The sequence below is a fragment of the Mesoplodon densirostris genome, chromosome 5, assembly GCF_025265405.1.
Source record: "Mesoplodon densirostris isolate mMesDen1 chromosome 5, mMesDen1 primary haplotype, whole genome shotgun sequence".
Taxonomy (NCBI): Eukaryota; Metazoa; Chordata; class Mammalia; order Artiodactyla; family Ziphiidae; genus Mesoplodon; species Mesoplodon densirostris.
In genome coordinates this window covers 86,329,684-86,352,517 of record NC_082665.1, presented here as the reverse complement: position 1 = coordinate 86,352,517, position 22,834 = coordinate 86,329,684, and positions in this window count along the sequence as shown.

Genomic DNA, 22,834 nt, shown 5'->3' with positions numbered 1-22,834 from the left:
CAGGTGTATCAATGTGCATTTGTCGACAGCCCTCTGTATACCTCTACTGCCAGTCCTTCTCCCCTATCTTCAAAAATTGCCTTGAGATCCCTCGAACATTCACCCACTGTTACCTGCCCCCAACCATTCACTTTACTCTTACTAACATACATTTTAAATAATGTTATTACTGTTACTTTAAAGGGATTTGCTAGGAAACAGACATAAATATGTCTCTTCACTACTTCTAACCAAAAGTCACTTACTTTTTCAATTAAAGAACAGCATAAAATAAATCTCTCATTTTTAATGTAAAAAAATTCCATATGGTACTATCAGATACAAAGTTAAGATTGTGTTCTGAAATAAACCTAATAAGGTGTTTCAGCTCCAAAAAGTTTGAAACCCTTGGCTAAGACAAAACAATGTTTCAAAGTCATGTATGTATCCCTTTTAAAATAAAGAAGTAATTTGCCTCAGCAGATAAATACTGAAATCTTTTATAAGAAGTTCTTCCCTTGTCTAAACCCATTTCCTTTTGTTCCATGGGGATATTAGGGAGTCTTTTCAACCACTAGCTTCAAACTGGTGGCTTATACACCTAAGCCGTATTTTGTTGGGCTTTTATGTTTAAAATGAAATTAAACGTGTTTAGGTGAGGCAGGCACTGTTCTGTTCACCACAGATCCATCCTCCCCATTGCCTCCGCCTTCTTCTGGATTTAATATTCATGTCATCTTCCTAGACCCCACAGTTAATTTGGGTTTAAAACCCCTGTGTGGAATTCTCAACAAACTGAAGCAAGAGCCTTTTAAATGAATCTAAACATCAACAATGATAGAAAAATCGTCAGGCATCTGCATTACAAAGAAATCTGGAATGATACTTCCCTTTCACAGACTAACAAAATATAAAAGGAAAACGGATTCAGAAAGTCACAACAAAACTGCTTTTTATGAGTAGTACTTTGGCCATTTTCAGAGGAACACAGAACAATCCGTGATTCTCTTTGTTCTTAATCCAGATTAGCTGATGAAGCAGCTTCAAATATTGAGATATAAAGAAAATGCCTTATTTTGTTTGGGGAGAAGCCTGAGAGTTTCAGTTAAAAATTGATGCTTTCACCTTGAAATGTCTGCCATCTCAACTTGCAACGGCTAGGGGGCCAGAGCTCTGAGGAAAAGCCTGGCCATCGGAGGAAAGTCCAGAAACACCCGTTTCAAGTTTTATGACTTCTTAATGGCTTGAATCACTTGTAGGTGTTTTTAATACCTGCTGTCTGCTTGGAAATGTTTCTTGCTTGGCAACCAGATAAGGACAATAAACTTGTCAAGCAGGCAACTAACTATTCAATTATTAAAAACATAAAATCCAAAGAAATGGAAAAGCTGTTTAGGTCTATAGCTTCTTCTCACTAATACTTTTCAGCCATTATGTCTTTTAAAAGCACCTCTGAAGTTTATTCCCTTATGAAGAGAATTATCCGAGAATAAAATATGCGGTAATAATCTGGTCCTCTTTCTAAATAATGAAGAGGAACAATAAATATATTTATATAATGTGCTTTTAATAATTGTTGGTAGTCACAAACACATTATTTTAATTAAGGAAAAGCTTAGCAGAAATCAGTTATGAAAAGTAACTGTGGCTAAACCTTTTCTTTCCAGAAAAAAAAAATGCAAAGGTAAATTTAAATTTTTGTTTCAGAATAGAATAAGTTCATTAAACACACAGTTATCATCCCCAGACTCAGGTTTTCTTTTGTTGCTCCTGAAATAAACTTCGAACTCTTCTTTCACATACTAAAATATATTTTTTCAAAATAATTGTTATCCATTGAATAATAAAATGGTGCCTGGTAATATTATAAGAATTGCAATTAATAAGACCTCTTCATTATTATTCAGGCTTAGAGCTAAGATATTTGACAGACATTAACTCAGCAAAGTATATCTGTGGATATTAAATAAGACCCAATGCTTCAAAATCACTAGTTTCAAAAAACTGACCATCTCTGGATTTTAAGAGCTTCAACCTGATAAATTTTATCAAGATCACTGTTACTGGCACATGGACTCTTTCAATATGAACAAATGGCTTTCTTATTTTGACCAATAACCCATCAATTATTGCTTAGTTATAACAAGTTTATTGAGGGGTCATAATTCAATGGATTACAAACATGAAATGATTTAAGTTTTCCATATCTGCTCTAGGAGTTACAAACTAGAAGTCTATAAACTTAAGCAGTATTTTGTTTTGCCTGTAGTGTTTCAAACAAAATCGAATTTGAATTTTTTTTTTTTGGAGGGGGGGTTCACGGGCCTCTCACTGTTGTGGCCTCTCCCGTTGCGGAGCACAGGCCCCGGACACGCAGGCTCAGCGACCATGGTTCACGGGCCCAGCCGCTCCGCGGCATGTGAGATCTTCCCGGACGAGGGCATGAACCCGCATCCCCTGCATCCACAGGCGGACTCTCAACCACTGCGCCACCAAGGAAGACCCTCGAATTTGAATTTAAGTGAAGCATGCACTAACTTTCCAGACTCCCTGTGGTAGGAAGAATTCTACGATGCCCCCCGAATTCTTACCCACTGGGGCACACCCTTGTATAACACTTCCTCTCGCATGTGGCAAGGGACTGTGACTATGATTGATGGTACTCCCATGATTAAGTTACAATATTTTGCAAAAGGGAAGGTACTCTCCAGATTCAATTTGAGTTCCTTTTCAGTTGACTTTAAGTCATTCTAAAGGACATTATCCTGGGTGGGCCTGACTAATCAGATGTGCTCTTTCAAAGGTTATCTTGGCCCTTCCTGAAGCAGCAGAGATGCTCTCCAGCTGGCCTTGAAGAAGAAAACAGTGATGCTGTGAATTGCCTATGGAGATGGGCAGTTGAAGGCCTGAGTTCCGCAACTGTAAGGAAGTGCACACTGCCAACAACCCGACTGGACGTGGAATAAGATCCTGAGCTCCAGATGAGAATGCAGGTTATCTGACACACTGACTGCACTCTTGTGCGACGCTGAGCAAATAACCCAGCTAAGTCATTTCTAGACACCTGACCCCTGGAAATTGAGATACTAAACATGTCATTTTAAGTCACTAAATTTGTGAAGTTTTGTAACTCAGCAAGAGAAAAAAATACACTCAGCACACACTCCTTATTGCCTCAAGACCTACCTTGATTCCCACTTATCCCCTTTTCCATCCTTTAACATCTTAGAGTTTCTATAATGTTCACATCAGTTTCATTTACTAAAACTTAGTCCTCTCCAGCTTATAATTTTAATCTTATGTCCATTTAAAGATCCTCCTCTCACCCAGTACAAGTTACATCTGTGGCCCTTGCCTGCTTAGAGTAGCGTGGGTAAAGTTCTGTCTTTCCCAGTTCTTTTCAGGGTCTAGATTTCTGTGTTGGGTTCTGTGGGGAAGAAAAGGAGACTCAGAGACATGATCACATTTGTGTATGCATTGGGAGGTTGTTCTATTTGGTCTGGTTTATTCAGTCTGCATAAGTGGTGTGCATGCCTTTCTCAAGCATGTTCATCTTCACTCCAGCCCACCCCCTGTTGCTGAGGATTCCCCAGAGAGGGGCAACTGGACCTCCTTTGGTCTCCTGCCAGTGGACCATCCCACAATCCTTTCTCCAGACTGAGATCAATTCCTTGTCACTTTATCTGTCTGGCAAGTCCAGGAGCTCCTCTTCCTCCTGTAATCTCCATGTTCTGCCACAGGGAAGCCCTGGGTGTTTAAAGGTGCTCTTCTATGGCTTTTCAGGGCTGTGGAGAACTTGCAGGGGTTGGGGTTGCCCCAACTCCAGCTATGTTATGCTCTAATACCTTCAGTCTCTGCTGGAAAGTCCCTTTAATTTTCCTATCTTAAAAAATATATATGAGGAAACTAGTCTAAGTTCACAATGTCCTCCAACTGCAGGGGACACATATCAGGCTCTCTCACAAAATTAAGAAGGGGTACCTAGTTGATATACATATATTTTAGCTCAATATTCAGCCAACCAGAGAATAAAGAGATTTCTTTTTGGACCCAAATACTGTATATCATTGGTACCTTCCTTTAGAATTCAGAGTACAAGAGATACTTTTCTTAAATTTGAGCTTCAGCTAAACTTCCTGGACAGTAGGAAAAGTCTCACACAATAGCTCATTGCATAATTAATTAATTTAAAACAGTAAAACCAGATATTTGAGGACAGAAGACTGTAATGCTTTGAAGGCCAGCATTATCTAAGCTTTTCTTTTCCTTTTCCCCACAAATAAGTTTATTCACCATTCACAGAACAAGCTGTCAAAAAATTTCCATCAGCTTTTCCCTCCTACCAAATTTATTAGAAATAGAAGTCAGAAACTCACGCTCTAGGTTTGATTCCCTATTCAGTGTACACTCAACCAACAGCATCAACCAGACTCAGACCTCTTCAAAGAAAACAAAATTTACTTCAAATAACTGTGGATACCCCACCGCCTTATTGATCTTGGGGTTTAGCCCACTATCTGTCTGTGATAACTTCTAGAAAAGTCTCAGCAATGCAAGGCATCTGCCCTGGTTATTTCAGAAATGAAATAAACATTAAACCTGCAAAGCTGTACATCTACTCAAGAAAGCCCACATTTTCAATGCTGCCTTCTTTTTTGAAACAAATTTTATTTTTTAGAGAAATTTTATGTTCATGGCAAAATTGAGTGGAAAGTACATAGAGTTTCCATATGCCCACTGCTCCCACACACATACAACGTCCTGCACCATTAATACCCCCTACCACAGGGGTACATTTGCTATAATCGATTAACGTACACTGACACATCACTGTCACCTAACATCCATAGTTTACATTAAGTTTCACTCTTGCTGTTGTATATTCTGCAGGTTTTAACAAATGTGTAAAGATACACCCATCATTACAGTATCAACCACAATAGTTTCACTGCCCTAAAATTCACTCCTGCTCTACCTACTCATCTTTCCCTCCCTCCACCCCTGGCAACCACTGATTTTTGTACTGTCTGCATAGCTTTGCCCTTTCCAGAATGTCATATGGTTGGATTCATATAGTATGTAGCCTTTTCAGACTGCTACTTTTACTCAACCATATGCACTTAAGGTTCCTCTATGTCTATTCATGGCTTGATAGCTCATTTCTTTTTAATGCTGAATAATATTCCATTCTCTGGATGTACCAGTTTATTTATTCATTCGCCTACTAAAGGACTTGTTGGTTGCCTCCAAGTTTTGGTAATTATGAATAAAGCTCCTATAGATATCTGTGTGAAGGTTTTTGTGTGGACATACGTTTTTGATTTATTTGGGTAAATACCAAGTAGCAGGATTGCTGGATTATATGTTAAGACTCTTTAGTTTTGTAAGAAACTTCCAAAGTGGACATACTATGTTGTCTTCTCACCAACAGTGAATGAAAGCTCCCATTGCTCCACAGCTTTCCAGTTTTTGGTGTTGTGTTTGGGATTTTAACCATTCTAATGTGTGTGTACTGGTATCTCACTGTCGTTTTAATTTGCGTTTTTCTGATGACATATGATGTGGAGCATCTTTTCATATGCTTACTTGCCATCTGTATATCTTCTTTGGTGAGCTGTTCAGGTCTTTTGCCTACTTTTTAATCAAGTTGTTTGTTTTCTTACTGTTGAGTTTAAAGAATTCTTTGCGTATATTTGGATCATACCCATTATTAGATGTGTCTTTTGCAAATATATTCTTCTAGTCTGTGACTTGTCTTCTCATTCCCTTGACCTTGTCTTTCACAGAGCAGAAGTTTTTCACCTTAATGAAGTCCAGGTTATCAACTGTTTTTTCCATGGGTTGTAACTTTGGTGTTATATCAAAAGCCATCATCATATCCAAGGTCATCTAGATTTTCTCCTATGTTATCTTCCAGGAGTTTCATAGCTTTTCTGTTTTGCATGTAGGTCTATGATCCATTTTGAGTCAATTTTTATGAAGGATGTAAGGTCTGTGTCTAGATTCATTTTTATTTTTTGCATACGGATGTTCAGTTGTTCCAGCACCATTTGTTGAAAAGACTATCTTTGCTCTATTGTAGTGCCTTTGCTCCTTTGTCAAAGATCACTTGACTATATTTACATGGGTCTATTCCTGGGCTCTATTCTGTTCCATTGGCCTATTTGCCTATTCTTTTGCCATTATCACTCTTTCTTGATTGTCGTAGCTTTATATTAAACTTGAAGTTGGGTAGTGTCACTTATTTAAATTTGTTCTTCTCTTTCAATATTGTGTTGGCTATTCTATTGGGTGGGCCAAAAGGTTCATTAAGTTTTTTCCGTAAGATGGCTCTGGTAGCACTTAGTTGTCTTTAACTTCATTCGAAACAATTGTGTTCAAGTGTATCTGACAGCTGTCATATCAGCGTTCATTTAAAAATAGACATCAAAATTGGTGAATTTTTGTGTAGCCATTTTAATATTGAAGATGGAAGAAATAAAGCAACATTTTTGGCATATTGTGCTTTATTATTTTAAGAAAGGTAAAAACGCAACTGAAACCCACAAAAAGATTTGTGCAATGTATGGAGAAGGTGCTGTGACTGATGGAAGATGTCAAAAGTGGTTTGCGAAGTTTCGTGCTAGAGATTTCTCGCTGGACGAAGCTTCACAGTCCTGTAGACCAGTTGAAGTTGATAGCGGTTAAATCGAAAGAGTAATTGAGATCGATCAACATCATACCACGCAGGAGATAGCTGACATACTCACAATATCCAAATCAAGCACTGAAAATCATTTGCACCAGCTTGGTTATGTGAATCGCTTTGATGTTTGGGTTCCACGTAAGTTAAGCGAAAAAAACTTTCTTGGCCATATTTCTGCATGTGATTCTCTACTGAAATAAACCAAACAATTAATTCTAGCAAGTACTGCTCCCAATTAGACCAACTGAAAGCAGCACTCAATGAAAAGCATCCAGAATGAGTCAACAGAAAACACATAATCTTCCATCTGGCTAAGACCACATGTTTCTTTGATGACCAGGCAAAAACTGTTACAGCTTGGCTGGGAAGTTCTGATTCATCCTCCATATTCACCAGACATTGCACCTTCGGATTTCCATTTATTCTGGTATTTACAAAGTTCTCTTAATAGAAGAAAATTCAATTGCCTGGAGGACAGTAAAAGGCACCTGAACAGTTCATTGTTCAAAAAAGATAAAAAGTTCTGGGAAGATGGAATTATGAAGTTGCCTAAAAAATGAAAAATATGTCTTTTATTTTTACTTAAAAAACCAAAGGCACTTTTTGGCCCACCCAATAGATCTCTTGTCTCTCCATATGAACTTTGTAATTTATTTATTAAGATCCACAAAATAAATTGCAGGGATTTTGATTGGGATTGCATTGAATCTATAGATTAAATTGGGAAGAACTGACATCTTGACAATATTGAGTCTTCAAATTCATAAACATGGAATCTCTCTCCATTTATTTAGTTCTTCTTTGATATCTTTCATCAGAGTTTTACTCATATGAATCTTACATGTGCTCAATGGCATTATATCCAAGTATTTCATTTTGAGGAGTGTTAATGTAAGTGGTATTATGTTTTTAATTTCAAATTCCACTGATTTATTCCTGGTATATAGGAAAACAATTGACTTTTAAATATTAACCTAGCATCCTACAATCTTGTTATAATGTATATAAATTTTACTTGTATTTATTCATTCTTCAATGCTCTTCCTTTCTTCATGTAGATCCGAGTTTATACTCTATGTCATTTTATGTTTCTCTGAAGATCTTTTAACATTTCTTGCAAGGCAGTTTTACTGGCAACAGATTTCCTCAATTTTTGTTTGTCTGAGAAAATATTTCTACTTCACTTTTGAAGAATTCTAGGTTGGTGTGGTTTTTTTTTTCTCTCAACACCTTAAATATTTCACTCCACTCTCTTCTTGCTTGCATGGTTTCTGAGGAAAAATCAGATGTAATTCTTACCTTTTCTCCTCTATACATAGGTGGGTGTTTTTTTTCCTTTGACCTCTTTCAAAATTTTTTTTATTCTTGATTTTTCTGAGGTTTGAATATGATATACCCAGCTGTAGTTTTTTATGGGTTTTTTTTTTGGCATTTATCCTCCTTAGTATTCTGAGTTCCCTGGATCTCTGGATTGGCATTTGACATTAATGTGGGGGAAATTCTTAGTCATTATTGTCTTAATTATTGCTTCTGTTCCTTTCTTTCTTCTCCTCTGATATTCCCATCAAACATAGTGTTACACCTTTTTAAATTGTCCCACAGTTCTTGGATATTGTGTTCTTTTCCTATCTTAATTCTCTTTTCTTTTTAGTTTTGGAAGTTTCTATTGTCATATCCTCAAGCACAAAGATTCTTTCCTCAGTTGCATCCAGTCTACTAATAAGTCCATCAAAAGCATTCTTTATTTCTATTAAAGTGTTTTTGATCTCTAGCATTTCTTTTTGGTCCTAAGAATTTCCATTTTTCTGCTTATATTAGCCATTTGTTCTTACATGTTGTCTCCTTTTTCCAGTAAAGCCCTTAGCTATTAATCATAATTTCATTGCTATTTAATTCCTGGTCCATGTTAATATTCCTGCCATATCTGACTCTGGTTCTGATGATTGTTCAGTCTCTTGGAACTGTTGAATTTACCTTTTAGCAAACTTTGTATTTTGTCATTGCTGTTGAAAAGTACCCATCACGTACTGGCAAAAGGAACAGCAGTAAACAGTCCTTCAATACTGTAGTGGTAATGTGTCAGGCAAGGGGAAGTGTTCCATAGTCCTATAATTAGGTCTTTTGGTGAGCCTGTGCCTCTGGGTTATTAACTTCACTAGAGCTTCTCACTCCTTCCCCTCCCCATTTCCCCCATACTACTGAGGTTGAATGGCATGGCTGGAGGGCACTGGAGTTGGATGTTTTCCTTCCTCAAGATAGGCTAGGCTCTGATGAAACTTCAGGAGGTGGGGCTCTGATAAAGTAGTTTCTTTTGAGGGTAGACCTTGTTAAGAAAACAGAATGTTCTGCTGTATTTCAAAATGGTTCCTTTTCCCCTCCTGAATGCTGGATTTTTCTCCAATGTTCATTAGAAAGACCTGGTAGAGCTCCTTGAAGTAAAACTCACAGAAACATAGTGGTTCCCCTATAACTGGGTGCTCCTAGAGTTTGTATTTTTTGTTTTTGTTTTGTTTTGTTTTTGCGGTACGCGGGCCTCTCACTGTTGTGGTCTCTCCTGTTGTGGAGCACAGGCTCCGGATGCACAGGCTCAGCGGCCATGGCTCACGGGCCCAGCCACTCCATGGCATGTGGGATCCTTCCAGACCAGGGCATGAACCCGTGTCCCCTGCATCAGCAGGCAGACTTTCAACCACTACGCCACCAGGGAAGCCCTCCTAGAATTTTTTAAGTCTCAGATTTGTCCACTCTGAGCCTCCAGCAATTTGTCAATTCCACTTGAGGTTTTCCTATCCCAGCACTGGTTCTTGCAGAGGCATCTGTTTATGAACTTCTGCTCCAATAAATTGTGACTCTGCAACCACCTGTCTTTTCTCTCCAATTTTGAGAGCAATGGTTTGTCCTGTTACCTCACTTCTTTGATGGAGCTAAGAACAGTTGTTGATTTTGCAGTCTGTTCAGTTTTTACTTGTTGCTAGGCTGGAATGGTGACTCCTTAAGACTCTTACACACTGGTCTGGAAACCAGAAGCCCTTCTCAAGTTTTTTTTTTTTGTTTGTTTATTTTTCACAAACACTCAATATGCATGCCTAGTTTCAACACTGATGAAAATATCAAATCAAGATACATCTGGCCACTGCTTTCTCTAAATCTGTATATTTGTTCTTCATTGTCTTTCACGTCCAGTTTGACACTCATTAATCCAGCTTTGAAACTTAACTACGACAACCACCTTCTTTGTCCAGAAGTACATGAATTCTGAATTCTCTTCCTAGCTCTCTCTCTTTTTTTTTTTTTTTTTTTTTTGGTACGTGAGCCTCTCACTGCTGTGGCCTCTCCCATTGCGGAGCACAGGGTCTGGACGCCCAGGCCCAGCAGCCATTGCCCACGGGCCCAGCTGCTCCACGGCATGTGGGATCCTCCCGGGCTGGGGCACGAACCTGTATCCCCTGCACCGGCAGGTGGACTCTCAACCACTGCGTCACCAGGGAAGCCCCCCACCTCTCTCTTTGCCGCTGGTCTCTCCTTGTTCCAAAGTGTCCTGTTATCAGGGTTATCTCCTCAAAGCACAACTCAGATGCTATCAGAAACTCAAATGTCTAATTATTCTATGCTTGGTATGCAGGGCCCTACATATCTGGCTCAAACAGTCTTACCAGTCAAAACATTTACGGTATCCCCAGTGTCTTAAATTGTCATCTCATTGACCACGTCATAGCTCCTCCAAATGGATCTATGTTCTCTCAATCCCACGTGTTCACTTTTAATGATTCCTTGACTTGTAAAGGTCATCAAAACATAGTCCATTTATCAAGGCCAATCTCAACTCTTTCCCAATATTCCTGATCAGATGTTCTCTCTCCTTTCTCCAGTACCCATAGGAGTATATTTGGGGGATGACACTTACTGACACCGCAGTATAGTTAAGTATGTCTTTATTTTCCAAATTTAATGGAGGCTTCATCAATGTACCCAAATGCACCTTGATCATTTTCTCCCCCATGCAATACCTAGTACACTATGCCAGAGCAGGCACAAAACAAATTTCCACCTAATTGCAAAGAGATGGATGCAAACTTTTAAAAAATTTCTTCAAACAAAACTCTCTTACTCCTAAGGTTTGATAATCCAAATATGTGTTTGGATAAATACACACACACACACACCTTTCAGAAAAATGAAGTAAAAAGTAGCACTCTTCAAACTGATGATCACCAGAACCAACTGAGGGAAGTTCAACACTTCTACAAATAAGACACTTCTGCTAAGTACATAATTATATACATGCTATTTAAAATTTGAGTAGTCAAATGATTTACTGTCATTACTAGAATTCTTCTGATTAATCTATTGTCCCATAGAAGAAGTAATGATTTTTCAAATAAGTTTACCAAAAGTAGACTAAATCGTTGTAAATATCTTGTGAAGTACACCTCTAATGTCACAGTGAGAAGCTAATTCTAACTATAAAGCAACATGTGATAATTTTGATAAAACACCAGAATATTCATTTTTAAAGGATTTATATCTTTTGCAGCACTAACTATTGGAGATTCTAAACTCTTCACAAGAGAAGGCCAAGGTCAAATAATTTTGGAAACCAATTCTGAGCCAAACTGGAAGCCAGATAACAAAGTCAGTAATAATTATTTACTTATTTATTTTACCAAAATAATATTTCTTAGGTTACCTTCTGCCCCTTTTAAAAGTGATTTTGACTCTGATTTTCTTCCTGATGATTTTGAAACCACAAATTTATCCTCCAGGAATGAAGACATGCCCTTCGGACATGGCTTCAAAGAATGTGCGTGTGCTGTAGTGATAAAAGACCATTTCAAAGCCAAGGTACACGAAATTTCTGATTCTACTTGTTAGCCATAGCAGGCTCCAAAAGTGACTGCTTTAAACATACACCTAGTGTGTAAATTTTGTTCATCATATTGAAATGTTAATGATAAAAGTGATCATGAGCCATAGTAAAGTCATGTGTATGTTGTAGGAGGGTGCTGCATCGATACACTTATTTGCAGTAATGGGAAACAATAAACTGCCCAAAAAAATGGGGACAGAATAAATGGATGGATTTTAATTCTATACAAAGAGTGAAAAATGAGAGGGAAATGTTCCCTACATCATGATTTCTGTCAATAATTCAACTCTATACATTTTAAATTCACTTATGACATGCAGGGCTAGATTAAACCTGAAAATACTTATGCTCATATTTGAGGAATATCAGTTTATTTCCACCAAATAAAAAAAGTCAAAGAAATAGCCAGCAAAGCTGGGGGGGGTGGATTATTCCTTAGAAAACAACAATGGCATATTTTAATATAGTGAAAACACATTAAGCATTTCTGTCTAACCCTGGTTTTCTTACTCTCTAAAAAGGATGTTTAGAAAGTGATTCCCAAATTGGATCAGATTTGTGGCAACTGCATGATATTTTATAGATATTTTCTTCTCAGAGCTTTTAAATCTTGACAATTTAATATATAAAAGCATATTCAAGAGTTATCATTATGGCAAAGCAAAGATAACACAAAACCTACACAATTTCTAAAGCCAAAGTCTTCAAAAGTAAACCCTGAAGTTTGCTCTTCCTCTGTTGTCAGGGATTTAGTCCAGGTGGTTTGATGTACGAAGATAAAACCCTTCCTTCTACTGTTAGCATTGGCATCTTCACAGTATTTTGTTTCATATTGATTTTATCCTAACCGTTTACTGTATATAACCTTTATACAAGCTCAGTAAACATTTTAAAAAGCTACTGGGGTATCTGATTACTTGCCCTTACTCATACACTTATGTGTGTCCTTGCACAGTCCATTCCCTCTGCTTGGAACAGTCTTCTCCCAGATATCCCCATCATTCATTCACTTGCTGCCTTCAGGTCACAGAAGGAGGCTTCTCAAAAGACTCCTCCATTTAAAATAGCAGCCTCTCCCCACTTCCCGCCCTGCAACTCCCTAGTATTAATTCTTCACAACTTTCAGTATGCTCTAAAAACATTCTATTATTTACTTATTTACTTATTTCCTGTGCCCTCCCTCCCCCTACCACTAGATAATAAACTGTAACAGGTAGATTTTCCTAATAAAGACTATTTTAAAGAGAAGTTTTAGGTTCACAGCAAAATTGAGAGCAAGGTACAGAGATTTCCCATAGAGCCCCTGTCCCCACATGTGCACGGCCTCCCCCATTATCAACATCCTCCATCAGAGTGGTATATTTGGTACTTTCAATGGACCTAGGCTGACACATCATAATCACACAAAGTCCTTAGGTTACCTTAAGAGCCACTCTTGGTGTTGTACATTTTATAGGTTTGGACTAATGTATGATGTGTATTCATCACTATAATATTGTACAGAGTATTTTCACTGCCGTAAAAATCCTCTGTGCTCTGCCTATTCATCTCCTACCCTAACCCCTGGTAACCACTGACATTTTTACTGGCTCCACAGTTTGGCTTTTCCAGATGGATTCCAGAATCCCTATGGTTGGATTCATAGGGTATGTAGCCTTTCAGATTGGCTTCTTTCACTCATCCATATGTACTTAAGGTTCCACCACACCTTTTCATGGCTTGCTAGCTGATTTCTTTTTAGCATTCAATAATATTCCAATATCTGGATTATCACAGTTAGTTTACTTATTCACCTACTGGAGGACATCTTGGTTGCTTCCAAGTTTTGGTAATTAAGAATAAAGCTGCTATAGACATCTGTGTGCAGATTTTCATGTGGACACAGATTTTTCAATTCATTTGGGTCAATACCAAGAAGCAGGATTGCCAGATAATATGGTAAGACTATTTTTAGTTCAGTAAGAAACTGCCAAAGTGGATGCACTATTTTGTATTTTGACCAAAAATGAATGAGATCTCCTATTGCTCCACATCCTTGCCAACATTTGGTGTTGTCAGCGTTTGGGATTTTGACTATTCTAATATGTATGCAGTGGTATCTTATTGTTGTTTTAATTTACATTTCCCTGATGACATATGATATGAAGCATCTTTTCATATGCTTACTTGCCATCTGTTTATCTTCTTCAGTAAGTTCTCTGTTTAGGCCTTTGACACACTTTTTAATTAGATTATTTGTTCTCTTACTGTTGAGTTTTAAGAGTCCTTTGTATATGTTTGGATCATATCCTTTATCAGATGTCTTGTGCAAATATTTTCTCTCAGTCTGTGGCTTGTCTTCTCATTCTCTTGACATTGTCTTTCACATAGCAGAAGCTTTTCATTTTAATGAAGTCTAGCTGATTGATTTTTTCTTTTATAAACAGTTCCTTTGGTACTGTATCCAAAAAGTCACTGCTATACCTAAGGTCATCTAGGTTTTCTCCTATGTTATCTTCTAGGAGCTTTATGGTTTTAAACAGGTAGATTCGTTTGGCTTCATCTGCTGATTACTAAAGCAGTACCCAGTACATAACAGGCACTCAAATTTTTTACTGAATTAAATGTGTTTGTTTATTTATTTATTTATGGCAACTGTGTGTAGTATAGTTAAGAATTTGTCTGTCTTTTGCCTTGGATTTCTGGCACGGAGTTTCAAAACCTCTTAGACTTTCCTGAGTGATAGGCATATGGTTGTTTCTCTGTGTAGTATTGTGAGTAAAGATTTATAAATATAAAAATAGAATTAAGATGCCAGGAACTAAGTTTGAAATTACTTAAGGTAAATCAAGGCATCATTAACAGTAGCTGAAATATACTGTCCATACCTCAAAATACAATGGGATATTCATTAATTTTATGTGTTCCATGAACAGTATATTCTAATAGCATCTAGGTTAGCAGGGATGAGTAAATTAAGCAAAGCACTAGGCAGGCATTACAGGAGCAAGTGAGTCCTATTACACTGGATTTTCATAAGCTTAGTTAACGACCTGCAGTAGAGGCAATCAATTATTTCAAAAGAAATTCAAATTCAAAAATCAATAACTGGCTTTCTTTGCACAAGGGGACTAATAGCAGAAATCAGTAACTAGGGCAATTTCTAACCTGATACATTTAGCCAAAATGGTTTCAATTTCTATCTCCAAGTATATTTTAGTGCTTCTCTTCCATCTTCTCACTTTGAAAATTTTTCATTAGAGATTCAAAGCTTTTCTGAACTGAAAGTCACCATAGAAATCATCACGACAGAGAACATCTGCTGGAGACATCTTGTGAAGTTAAATTTGAATTCAGGTTTAAATAAGTAATAAGGGTAATTTATATTAACTAATTATTTTGCTTAATGAAAGCAAACTGAATAAATGTAGGTGTTGTGTTTCATTTGTAAAGACTAAGAATTTTTGATATTTTAGAAGTGCTGGACAGATTTTACCTTTACATCACCATAATACAAAACAGGTTTGTTAGCAAATCAACAGTGCAAAGGAAGAAAATGTTTCTGCTACTGAAGAGGAAAGGACAACCACTGTTTCAATCATCACTTTAACAGCAGTGTTTGCATTCAGACAATGAACTGCTAATTACAAGTGATGTTATCTGTGTGTGTAAAAGCAAGTTCTCAAAAATACAATGATATATATAATATATATAATCCATCTCTTCCTTCCTGAATCCCATCCACAAAATATCTGCATGCCCTTGAACCTAAAAAAACTGAATTACATTTTTTAACAATTCTATAAATTTGGTTCTTCATAAAATCAAATTACCTTCTCAAACCAGTACAAATTAAGAAAGGTTTTTCAATGTGTGAAAAGAAGAATTAACTAGCTGGAAATCTCATCTTCATTACTATTCTCTTTCACTGAAAGAATTAATTTTAATTTGAGCAATTAAAAAAAATCCAAAAATGAGCCCAAAGTAATTAATTTCAGTCCCAAAATTATATTTCCAGTTCTACATCTTTCCACCTTCAGTAAACAACCATTTAAAAAGACTTTTGAAAATAAATATACAAATAACAAATGATGAATGAATAAATCAAATAACTGTGAGTAAATGCCAAAGATAGATGATACCTGCTAGAAAAGCAGATTTTAATTGTTCTGTGTATAACAAGATTTCTCAACCTCAGCACTATTGACATTTGCGGCTGGATAATTCTTTGTCATGGAGGACTGTCCTGTGCATCGTAGGATATTTAGCAACATCTCTGCCTTCTGCTCACAAAATGCCAGTAGCACCTACCCCCTACCCCAGTTGTGACAGCCAAAAATTGTCTGCAAATGTTGCCAAATGTCCCCTAGGAAGTAGGGGAAAAAATTACCCCCAGCAGAGAATTAGATAGTTTGCTGAAAATCGTGATAGCTGGGTCGCACCTCCAGAAATTCTGATTCAGCAAGTCCAAAAGGATCTGCAATTTTTACGACCACCCTGGATATTTCTTCCGTAAGAATCCTGAACCCCGTTTTGTATATTTAATTGCTAGCAACAATGATAGGGAGGGGAGAGACATTCTCAAAAGGCCAACTGTGGATTTAGTAATTTGACCTCAGCAGCATTTCCGATTGCCCAAAGCTAAGAGAGTCTGAAGGAGAGCCACAAATGGCCTCTTATCAGAAAACCATGCACCTTTACAAGAATCACAGTATACAAAATGTTTTCATGAGCTCTGCATCCTCCCAACAATCCTCTGAGGGAGACAGAGAAAGTGTTTTCCAAATAGGCTTCCTTAATCATTTCTACCTCATCAGGGTTTATATTTCTAGTTTCTGTGAACATGAATAACAACACAACAAAGGGTAATCAACTCTTTTAACTACAGGGCATCCCTAGAGAAAATAGACTCAGGGTTGCCTTACTTAAAATTACACATCTAAAATCAGTCAGAATTCAAAGCTTAGGTCTTTACACACATACAAATATTTTTTCTTCATGATCCACATACAGTACCTCTCTTCTTGACTGAATCAACAGACCATTTCACTATAAATTGGGCACTAAGGAGTTCTACACTCTTACCTACACATACCACTATGATTACACGTCAATATGGGTAAACTAATTTTGAGATTTTTTCCATCTAATAATTTACAAATATAGTACTCATTTCAGTTAATGTTCCATCTTCTCTGCAGTTTGAATTGAATTATATGTTATTGCTGCTGTTGGTTTTTTTGTTTTTTTTTTAGCAGTCACATTACTCCTTATCTAGCTTATGGTCAAATAAATTCTCCTTTTCTATAGTCCACTGTCAAACCTATCCTGCATTATGCAACTGACTTTTATGAACTAAATGCAAGAGTACACATTTATTCCTGTCAAATTTATCTTCTTGGTCTAACCCAAATGTCCATTCTATACAAACTAAATCATCAAATTGGTGACAAGGCTAGATGTAAATTCCTGTACAAGGTTTATATAACCTCTATCTTTCCTTCTAATCTTTTTGCCAATCATTATTAAGAGATATTTATACTTCCAAGATCCTCTGAGCAAGATGGAATCATAAGGACCTGTCAAGTAATGGAGCAGCACCATAAATAACTGAGTGGATCAGCCCAGAGTATACTGGCTTTCAACAGGCCACTAAATACAAGGATGTAGTATGCAAGTACATCACTACCAGCTTCCAGTCTTCTTCCAGACTCACCTCACCTTGATCCTCATCCTCTGCTCTATACTGTAGCCAACAGGACCTTATCCATTAATTTAATTTATCAAGATTTTCTTCCTCAAGTCTTCTATTCACTTTTTTAATCTATCCACTCATGAGATTCTACTTTGCCTGGTGAGATTCTATTACTCCTTCAATATCCCATACAACTATCTCCTCCATAAAGCCTGCCATCATTACCTCCTTCATTGCCCATCCCTTTTGGAAGCAAATCTCTCCTTCTATAGTAATATATTAGTAATATAGTAATTCTGATAATAATGTACGAATACATCACTCTTAAGGTGCTTGCCATTTGCTGATTCCCTACTCCTATGTCACATCTACTCAATACCTAGCACAATATTTTTCACTTGGGAATTTTCTGTTGATTTACTAATGAATTAATATTATACCTCGCACTTGAAACTTAGATGTGAAAACTAGTAAAAGTGGCAGCTAGAGTCAGCACAAATTAAAGAGCGGGCTTGACAGAAATAAGAGTGAGTGAATAAGGAAGAATTTTATAAACAATCTTGCACTCAGAAGGAAAAGAAATTAAAATGTGTATTTTTGAATAACGAGATTAATCAATCTAACAGGCTTCCATAATGGTTTCTAGCTCCTTTACATTTCTAGTGTCTGTGATCATGAATAACAAAGTAACAAAAGTTAATCAACTCTTTCAACTGTAGGGCATCACCCAGAGGAAAGTTTTCAGAAAGAGCACTTCAGGAATGATTCAAACCTGTAGTGGTGACAGGTGGAAAAGTAGGTTTGGGCCAAAATAGCAAATTGCTTAATCAGTCATCAGGTCACTAATTCATTTCAAAGCCATTTGACCTGGAATAAGCCTGGTGAGCCTAACTCTACCTCCACTGAGATAAAAAACTGTTTAGAAGGACGAGGCAATTGATTTCCAAAAGAACTCCAATATAAAACCATGACTTAAGTTAGATAAAAGAGAAAAAGCAGCTCAGAGCTTGAGCCACAAATAATTTACACTCTTATTATGTTGGCTGAAATAGAATTTAGGCTGGGAAAAGCTTCCAAGTGAAAGCTTCCAGTGAGTTCTAGGGTTCATCTTCTCTTGAATGGACTCTTGCAAGGGCTCTAAATCATTTTCTCGGTCTCCACAAGCTCCCATTTCCAGGGCATTCCTTTTGTCCACACTGATGCCAGTGTGACATTGAACATGTAGCTATTGGACCCTTAAAATGTGTCTAGTCCAAACTGAGATGTGCTCCAAGCATAACACACACACCAGATTTCAAAAACATAATATGGGGAGAAAAAGAATGTAAAATATCTTTAACAATTTTCCCATTGCTTACATGTCCCTGGGTCTCCTCACCTGAGGCCCAAAGAGCTAGCAGACTATGCAAACCTCTCAGTCTCTAAAGAAGAGGATGTCTGCCAATCTGCTGCAAGAAAGTCCCTAAACAAAGAAGGTAAGAAGGACTGGGTGCCCAAGATTGTGTCTTGTTACTCCAGGCATCCTGCAACACAAAACATTGGCATATTGCTCTGAACAAACAGCATACAAAGAAAAATAAGGAAGAGACTACAGAATATGTCAGACTTTTTGGCCAAGAGAATGTAGGAGGCCAAAGAAATACACCAGGAATGGATCACAAAGACACAGCACCTGTTCTCTCTGAGAGCTTCTACCTCTAAGTCCGAGTCAAAAATGAGATGTTCTAAGAGAAACAAATAAATAAGATTAGACACATATTAAAGAAAAGTTTAGCAACATGTGAAGAGACAGAGTCCAAAAAATAAGCAACAGGGACGAGAGGAACTGTTTTCTAGAGAAAAATACCTTTTAGAAAGCCTGCATTCAAGAGATTCCTTGACTTTTCTAGTGTGCACACACGGCATGCTTCGCAGGGCCCTGATACCTCCTCTGAGCACACGGAAGCCTTTCTGTGTACAGAGTGAGCACATCTAGGGATGCACCTGCACCAGTCACCTTGGCCTCTTCTGAGTCCCCTTTCACACGGGCTCTTACTAACTCACCCTCCTAGAAGCAGAGGGTCCCATTTGCCCCTAGTTCCCAAAAACCTGCTTATGTGTCTGAGGGAGACAAGACAGCTCTCTGGCTCTCCATCCCTAAAACCCTTTGTAAATTTAAAAATTACAATATTTTAGATACACTGGGTTAAATAAAATATATTATTAAAACCGATTCTACCTATGTGAGAAGGATGTACAGGCAAGAGGGAGAGGAGGAAGGGTCATATACCATGATGGGAAGTACAACAGTGACAGAAGGTTAACATACCCAGGAAGTGTTCTTCCCAGGGATCACTGGAACTGAGAAAGGTCACTTAAAGTGAATCCATAGATGAAAAATCAAAACTTCACAATAACTATTTTTAAATGATTAATGCAGATTTTATATTGAACAAATGAAGCCGAAAACACTGTTCATTGTTATCTTGTGTTTTAAAAGATGTACATTATAATTGAAACCATCCTGGATTCTAAAATGAACTAAGAATGTACCAGTGGGACAGGGCTGACTTTTTGTTAAATTGGTAGCACCACAGAACTTCCCTTCACATTCCCTTCCCTTCCATAGCAGGAGCATAAATAAAGGCGTTTCACAGAGGTATTCAAGGACTCCCTTAATTTTCCCAAGGACCTCTTTATAATCTTTTCAAAGTCAAGTCATTCTCTCTTTGTTTTTTTTTTTTTGCGGTACGCGGGCCTCTCACTGTTGTGGCCTCTCCCGTTGCGGAGCACAGGCTCCAGAGGCGCAGGCTCAGCGGCCATGGCTCACGGGCCCAGCCGCTCCGCGGCACGTGGGATCTTCCCGGAACGGGACATGAACCCATGTCCCCTGCATCGGCAGGCAGACTCTCAACCACTGCACCACCAGGAAAGCCCCAAGTCATTCTCTTTTAAAATAATTATCTTGATCTCATCCTTGTCTATTTTCTATCTTACCTGGTTTAACTTAACACATCCTTGCTTGTCAATACCTTTGTTTTGATTTCAGTAACTTGCCAGTCCCGATTTCATGTGCTATATCTTGTAACTCTTATAAAAAATTGCTATTTTACTTTATCATCATTTAGTTTTCATTCACTGTTGTATTGTCCTAAGTTGTAACAAGATATTGACCCTCAAAGATGTTGGAACAAAGGGCCAGAGATACTAGCATTGAACAAAGGGGAACATTTGAGTGAGAACTAATTTTCATACATCATCAGTTCATAGTAAATAATTTCTGGTTACAATAACTATTGATTCTGTATAAAATGTTATAATTTCAGGGTTATACAAAACCAAAATACAGTTATAGAGGACCTCTGTTAGGTAAAGGGCGAAATTAAAATTATACTCAAGACACCATTATATAGATGAGTTTAACAACTCGAGATATAGCAACTGGTGTATTCTACAAAATTCTTCATTTAGTAATTAGGAAAATGATCTGTCAAACATATGGAGAGAAATCTTCTGAAGGAAACCTCCAAGAAGAAGGGAAGAGAGCCAGAGAGAATAACATTCACCCCTACAGGAAATGGGAGGTAACTCTGTTGGGAAACAGAAGTAGAACAGAGTTGTTCTATGCACTAAACTAGATCCTCTAAGCAGTAAAGTCAAAACTGTGTCATTATTTCACAAGATGCACAGAAAAGGCTCAGAACTGCAAATTATGTATAAGGCCTGAAGCTGAGAAAAAAAAATTGTTTGTTTTAGAATTATAAAATATCCAATCTGAGTAGACTGTGTGGGAGGAGCAATCGGGAACATAGTTTCCTGGTGTCCAAATGAGCATCAAGCTCATTAACAATGTTTTCTTCTTCTACAGAAGTTTCCCCTGCCTCAGGCTAAGCAGGCTTCTAGCCCAAGGTGACATGAAGTGGATGGAGAAGACAGTTATAATCAAAGAGCTGTCAAGGATTTGTTGTTGGAGTTGACATTGCCTCAGCAACTAACCATCTTTGTAAAGAGTTATTGATAACTTTAAAAATAAGAACTAAAAATCAAATTGCAGTGTTCTTCCAGGATAGGATGTTTAACCATATCTACTCTTCATAGAAAAAAACAAAGAATGTATGAAATATACACAAAACAACACTGAAGTATTTGAGAGTGAGCAATCTCCATAACGCATCATAGGTCTCCTTGTGTTTGGCTGAGTCCACTTTCATGCACTTGGCAAATGCTGATTCTGGGCCTGCAAAGTGTCAGCCACCGTGCTGATTGCTGGGCAGCACAATGAAAAAGGTTCAGTGTCTCCTTCATACAACTCAGCAGATGCGTAAACCAGTTTGAGCAGATGGTCGAGCTAGTAGAGCACACAGTCTGACTGTTGTCCCATTGATTTGGGATGGGTATTATGGATTTGGCAGACGAATTCTCTAACTCCCAATCCCATATGCTTTACCTTGGCATGTGCAACTACTCAATCCCTGCCCATAGACTGAGCTGTCTCCCAATTCCTGGGATAAAATAAGGGCCCAACCAGATCAGTTCCCTCAAACAGCCATGCCACTGACTGCCTGGCTTTTGTAATCACAGCCTGGGTAGAACTTTCCTCCTGAGCTCCAGCTCCCTCACCTCTCTTGCAGCTCCCTTTTCCATGCTTTCTGTCACTGAACCATCCAGACAGGCTGTCAGACCCCCAGAATCAGTCACCTAACTTGATGTCTGATAAAGTGTGGTTCATGAACACCTGCATCAGAATCAGCTGGTTGCTGGGCCCCACCTAGATCAGCTGAATCAGAGACAGACATGAACAGAGAGAGAGACACACACACAGAGTGTGTGTGTGTGTGTGAGAGAAAGAGAGAAAAAGAATCAGAGACAGAAAGAGAGAGAGAAAGAGAAAGGGTGTGTTTTGGGGTGGAATGTCAGAGTCTGAATTTTATCAAGTGCCCTCAAGGTGATGTTCACGCTTTACAGGAATCCAGATTCTCCTGCTTTTCCTCCTACCTCAGCTGCCTTCCTTCTTAGTCTGGTCTGCTGGTTCTGTTTCAGTTGCTGATCAGTAAGTCATTGTAAGTACCACACGACTCAGTCCTTGGAACTCCTCTCCTTTCTATCTACATTCATTTCCCTGCAGTCTCTGAACTTTAAATACCATCTGGTCATTCCAAAATTTATAGATCCAGCTTGGTCATTTCCCTTGAAACCCCACTGCCTACTTGATACCTCCACTGAGTGTCTAATAGGTATCCAGCATGTAACATACCCAAAACTGAGTGTTCCTGGACTTCCACGGTGGCGCAGTGGTTGAGAGTCCACCAGCCGATGCAGGGGACACGGGTTCGTGCCCCGGACGGGAAGGATCCCACGTGCCGCGGAGCGGCTGGGCCCGTGAGCCATGGCTGCTGGGCCTGCGCGTCCGGAGCCTGTGCTCCGCAACGGGAGAGGCCACAGCAGTGAGAGAGGCCCGCGTACCACAAAAAAAACAAACAAACAAACAAAAAAACTGAATGTTCCTGATCTTCGTCTCCAAACCTATCCTCCTTCAGTCTTCTCTTGACTCAGCAATGGTAAGTCCCCACCTCAGTTCAGTTACTCAAGCTCAAACGTGCATCATCTTTTTACATCTAACTTCCTCCCACTCCCATACTCCCCAGATCTT